This window comes from Ovis canadensis, chromosome 10, assembly GCF_042477335.2.
Source record: "Ovis canadensis isolate MfBH-ARS-UI-01 breed Bighorn chromosome 10, ARS-UI_OviCan_v2, whole genome shotgun sequence".
Taxonomy (NCBI): domain Eukaryota; kingdom Metazoa; phylum Chordata; class Mammalia; order Artiodactyla; family Bovidae; genus Ovis; species Ovis canadensis.
In genome coordinates, this window is record NC_091254.1 from 75,661,899 (window position 1) to 75,668,675 (window position 6,777).

Below are 6,777 nucleotides of genomic sequence, written 5' to 3' on the forward strand. Positions count from 1 at the left end.
ATTGTCTCTTGTTTACTGTACAACTTCTCTATCAATCAGCAGATCCTGAGCTGTTGGTAAATATTGAAAATTCAATTATTTTGTCCTTGTAAGGATGTTCTCCCTTATCCTATCTATTGTAATCTTCTAGGAATCTTACTTGTTCTGAAAAGTTTTATTGTATACTTAGTTGATTCCCTGATAACTAGGTTTCTGTGTTCAATAGATTCAGCCTATTTTGCATTTGTATTAATCTCTCTTGATGTTTGACTACACATTTGATTTGTTCTTGATTTTTTCACATTGAAAACACTTCTTTAAAGTTATTTGAGTTGGAAACAGGGTATAAAAATGAGTTACAAATATTTAAGATTTCTTATGTAATTTACATTGAAATATATGCTTATGAGTTGAAAATTGCAACTAGCTTTATATTTTAAAAGCTTTATATTATATTATTCTTCATATCTCCTATATAAATTTACTATGCTTTTTCTTCTATATCATACACTATATTTGTTGATTACATACCCACTGCATTGTGTCAGAAATGATTTAATATAATATTCATATTTTCCTAGATAGAAAAAAAAATCACTTTTTTGCTTTTATTTTGATTGCTTCTCACTCAGACAATCAGACAAATTTCTTTAAACAAAAATACATAAATAATTAATATAGTTTCAATTTGAGGCGTACAGTGTTCTTTCCTCACCAAAGGGAACAAAGAATTGTCTTCTTCCCTTCTTTTTTTATCATTTATCTCTTACTCTTTCTCTACTTCTCTTCATTCCCCCTTCATCCAGCCCCCACTTCTTCCATCTCTTCTTTCTCTCCCTTGCTTTTTCTTCCTCTTCCTCCTCCTCATGTTAGTATTCTTTCTTTCTCTCTCACTGGCTTGGTTTGGTTTTACACTATATGGTGACACTAACTATCCTGATGATTTCTAACTGACATTCTAACATCTATATTATATCTATTTTTATTTGTAAAATAAAATACTTCTTTAGAAAAAATACTTCATTTCTGTGTAATACTTTTTAAAAAGTAAACCCAAGTTATTATTACTGTAAATTTCTCTTTTGGTTCAACTCATAATTCATGATTCATGTTTATTCTTCATCAGTCAGTCAGTTCAGTCGCTCAGTCGTGTCCGACTTTTTGTGATCCCATGAATCGCAGCACGCCAGGCCTCCCTGTCCATCACCATATCCCAGAGTTCACCCAAACCAGGGTCCACCGAGTAGGTGATGCCATCCAGCCATCTCATCCTCTGTCGTCCCCTTCTCCTCCTGCCCCCAATCCCTCCCAATATCAAAGTCTTTTCCAATGAGTCAGCTCTTCGCATGAGGTGGCCAAAGTACTGGAGCTTCAGCTTTAGCATCATTCCTTCCAAAGAAATCCCAGGGTTGATCTCCTTCAGAATGGACTGGTTGGATCTCCCTGCAGTCCAAAGGACTCTCAAGAGTCTTCTCCAACACCACAGTTCAAAAGCATCAATTCTTCGGTGCTCAGCCTTCTTCACAGTCCAACTCTCACATCTATACGTGACCACAGGAAAAACCATGGCCTTGACTAGATGGACCTTAGTCTGCAAAGTAATGTCTCTGCTTTTGAATATGCTATCTAGGTTGGTCATAACTTTTCTTCCAAGGAGTAAGCGCCTTTTAATTTCATGGCTGCAGTCACCATCTGCAGTGATTTTGGAGCCCCACAAAATAAAGTCTGACACTGTTTCCACTGTTTCCCCATCTATTTCCCATGAAGTGATGGGACCAGATGCCATGATCTTCGTTTTCTGAATGTTGAGCTTTAAGCCAAATTTTTCACTCTCCATTTTCACTTTCATCAAGAGGCTTTTAGTTCCTCTTCATTTTCTGCCATAAGGGTGGTGTCATCTGCATATCTGAGGTTATTGATATTTCTCCCGGCAATCTTGATTCCAGCTTGTGTTTCTTCCAGTCCAGTATTTCTTATGATGTGCTCTGCATATAAGTTAAATATGCAGGGTGACAATATACAGCCTTGACATACTCCTTTTCCTATTTGGAACCAGTCTATTGTTCCATGTCCAGTTCTAACTGTTGTGTCCTGACCTGCATATAGGTTTCTCAAGAGGCAGGTCAGATGGTCTGGTATTCCCATCTCTTCCAGAATTTTCCACAGTTTATTGTGATCCACACAGTCAAAGGCTTTGGCATAGTCAATGAAGCAGAAATAGATGTTTTCCTGGAACTCTCTTCCTTTTTCCATGATCCAGCAGATGTTGCCAATTTGACCTCTGGTTCCTCTGCCTTTTCTAAAACTAGCTTGAACATCAGGAAGTTCATGGTTCATGTATTGCTGAAGCCTGGCTTAGAGAATTTTGAGCATTACTTATCAGCATGTGAGATGAGTGCAACTGTGCGGTAGTTTGAGTATTCTTAATATACATTTTTATGTCATTTTACCATAGTGGTAGCAGTTATTTTCAGGAAATACTTTATTCTGATAGGTTTCTTTGAAATCAAGTGAAGAATACTAGTCAGAAGTCAAAAACGATTATTCCCAAATAAATGATATAGGTTGTTGAATATATAAAAATCTATTTTCTCAAACAAAATTGTATTGTTGCCTTAAATATTTTCCAATTCCTGGTCTACCTTTCTTTGTATTTTTGAAAGTCTTACTTTGATATCTCATTCATATCATCACCTCCCCCACCCTTCATTCATATGTTGAAATTCTAATGCTTAATGTGATAGGCCAGAGGGGTTGGGCCTTGGTGAGGTGATTCTGTCATCAAGGCAGAGCTCTCATGAATGAGATAGTGCTCTTACAAAAGAGATCCCACAGAGATCTCTCATCCTTCCACCATGTGAGGACATGGTGAGAATGTGCAGGCAATGAACCAGAAGAAAATCCTCACCAGAATGCCACATGCTAGTGTTTCTTCTTGGATTTCCCAGACTTTAGAACTGTGAGAAATAAATTTCTGTTGTTTATAAGCTCCTCAGTCTACAATATATTTTTAATAACAGTCTTAAGGTTCAAGACAATATTTCTTCACAAATCAAGATATTAAGGTTAGTATAAGTTTGCTTATTTTCTGAAATGAAATGTCATTATATAAAATTACAGATATATTTCCTGGTATCTATAGATAGGAAGCTAGATAGAACAGTGTCATTTTCTTCAAGCTCAGCAATGAATCACTAGAAAATGATTACTTAAATGATCAATCATAACATAAAGTAAGCTTCATTTACATAAATTAGTGGTTAGGTCTCAAGAACACTGAAATTATTAGTTATTATTGAGAGAGAGAAATAGCTCATATATGATCTCTTGAACATTCTGCTCATGATAGCCTTGATTGTAAAAGTCTTTCAGAAATTATCCACAATGAATAGTGAAACTAGCCCACAATTAAACTGTCACTTAATGGCTGCCACACAGACAGATGCAACATTAATTTGTCCCCTGTGTACTATTAAAATCACTTAATTATTAATGCATGATGAAATTTTGCACCACAGAATATTAAAAATGCATATGATCTTTAACTAGAAAATGTGTCAAACACAGAATAAAATCATATGGTGTCATGCTTATTTAAAATCAAAGTAAGTAAAATCAAGCAGAAAAATATTATCTAATTTGATATAGTTGGTTGAACAAAGGATGAAGAGTAAAATTTTTACTTTTCAGATGGCTTGTTAAGTAGACCATTTCAGAAACAGTTTATAAGTTTATGCTTCTATAATAACAGCAGTTCCCATTTGACTTTTGTTTAATTAACTAATTTCCTTTATTTTCACTTAAATGAATACTATTTATAAGTAGAAATAGTGTGAATGTTAAAAATAGTAATAACTTGTCATTACATATTTAATTTTAACTGTTTTATAAGAGATTTTTAAAGACATAATGTTAAAAAAAAAGACATAATGTTAATTCTAATTTTTAAATCTATGAGGTATGTGTTCGTGTGTATGTGTTGGCATGCACGTATGTGTTCAGTCACATCGGAGACTTTGCAACTCAATGGACTGTAGCCTGCTAGGCTCTTCTGTCCATGGGATATTTTTCAGGCAAGAATACTGGAGTGGTTTGCTATTTCCACCTTCAGAGGATTTTCCCTGCTCATGTATCGAACCTGTGTCTCCTGCATCTCCTACATTAGCAGGGGGATTCTTTACCTTTGAGCTACCTGGAAAGCCTATGTGTGTATGTGTGTGTGTGTGTCTGAAATAATCAGCCACTGTGCATAGAATCAATAGTTGATGTCATTGACTAAATCTCATTGACTTATTGGTAGGCATATTTTTAATGGCTTCTACACAAAAATCTCTGTATTATGGTAAATTACAAAATGTGTATGTGCCAAAAAACAGTGATTTTAGTAGTTGAAATTTGAACTCTCCTCAACCTAGATAGCATATTGAAAAGAAGAGACATTACTTTGCCAACAAAGGTCCGTCTAGTCAAGGCTATGGTTTTTCCTGCGGTCATGTATGGATGTGAGTTGGACTGTGAAGAAAGTTGAGTGCCGAAGAATTGATGCTTTTGAACTGTGGTGTTGGAGAAGACTTTTGAGAGTTCCTTGGACTGCAAGGAGATCCAACCAGTCCATTCTGAAGGAGATCAGTCCTGGGTGTTCATTGGAAGGAATGATGCTAAAGCTGAAACTCCAATACTTTGGCCACTTCATGTGAAGAGTTGACTCATTGGAAAAGACTCTGATGCTGGGAGGGATTGGGGGCAGGAGGAGAAGGGGACGACCCAGGATGAGATGGCTGGATGGCATCACTGACTCAATGGACATGAGTCTGAGTGAACTCCGGGAGTTGGTGATGGACAGGGAGGCCAGGCGTGCTGCAATTCATGGGGTCACAATGAGTCGGACACGACTGAGCAACTGAAGTGAACTGAACTGACTTTCTTGATTTGTGACATAAGGAAAAGTAGACTTGCTTTCCATAACTGCAAAGTTATACCCAAGAATGGAAAAACTACCTAAGAGAGTGTGTTACTCATACTGCTGGCTATTTTGTTGGTTTGTTTTTAGTCCACTATTACTATAGAGTTCTTACAGTTAAACATTGCATGTCACTCTCAAGGTTTATGGACTGGATAAAGACCTCATTGAATTTCTTTATTAAAAAATAAATATGGAATACAGGTCATCAGAGTGTATGTATGTAAATATATATGTGTGTACATATCAGTTCAGTCACTCAGTCGTGTCCGTCTCTTGGCGGCTCCATGAATCCCAGCATGCCAGGCCTCCCTGTCCATCACCAACTCCCGGAGTTCGCTCAACTCACGTCCATCGAGTCCCTGATGCCATCCAGCCATCTCATCTTCTGTCGTCCCCTTCTCCTCCTGCCCCCAATCCCTCCCAATATCAAAGTCTTTTCCAATGAGTCAACTCTTCGCATGAGGTGGCCAAAGTACTGGAGTTTCAGCTTTAGCATCATTCCTTCCAAAGAAATCCCAGGGTTGATCTCCTTCAGAATGGACTGGTTGGATCTCCTTGCAGTCCAAGAGACTCTCAAGAGTCTTCTCCAACACCACAGTTCAAAAGCATCAATTCTTCAGTGCTCAACCTTCTTCACAGTCCAACTCTCACATCCATACATGACCACAGGAAAAACCATAGCCTTAACTAGACGGACCTTAGTCGGCAAACTAATGTCTCTGTTTTTGAATATGCTACCTAAGTTGGTCATAACTTTTTTTCTAAGGAGTAAGTGTCTTTTAATTTCATGGCTGCAATCACCATCTTCAGTGATTTTGGAGCCCCACAAAATAAAGTCTGACACGGTTTCCACTGTTTCCCCATCTATTTCCCATGAAATGATGGGACCGGATGCCATGATCTTCATTTTCTGAATCTTGAACTTTAAGCCAACTTTTTCACTCTCCATTTTCACTTTCATCAAGAGGCTTTTAGTTCCTCTTCACTTTCTGCCATAAGGGTGGTGTCATGTGCATATCTGAGGTTATTGATATTTCTCCCGGCAATCTTGATTCCAGCTTGTGTTTCTTCCAGTCCACCATTTCTCATGATGTGCTCTGCATATAAGTTAAATATGCAGGGTGACAATATACAGCCTTGACGTACTCCTTTTCCTATTTGGAACCAGTCTGTTGTTCCATGTCCAGTTCTAACTGTTGTTTCCTGACCTGCATACAGATTTCTCAAGAGGTCTGGTATTCCCATCTCTCTCAGAATTTTCCACAGTTTATTGTGTTTTAACTGTATTCTATGACTACTGCAACTTATTAGTAAAGGCCTTGCCCTCAGTTTAATTTACTAAATTACTTGGAGCAAGAGAATTCACTAGTTTTTTTATTCATCTCTGGGTAGGTTAACTGTGAAAAAGAAATAGCATGCATTAGAGAAATGCAAACTCATAATAATGAATTGAAAACCACGTTATTGATAATTTTTTTTTGCTCTCCAATAACTGAAGAGATAGTACTCTTCTTCAAATCTTTTAATTTGTTATTACTGATCTATTTGTTTCTTAGTACATATGATATTTATTTCATGTCAATCTTATGAAAAAAGTATTATTTTAGGTCCCAAATGCATCCTTGTAAATGAGCTAGATATGTCTTCTGAAGAGAGATTAGACTACTTATTAAACTCATACGTGTTGATATAGAGGTGATTGGTGAAATCATGACATGAGATTATTTTTAGATTCAAAAGATTTCTTTACAACATATTATTTGGGGTTTTAAGTAAGAAAATGTTTCCAATAACAAATGTTCAAGTTATAGGTTTGTTTCTCAAAATCCCCACTA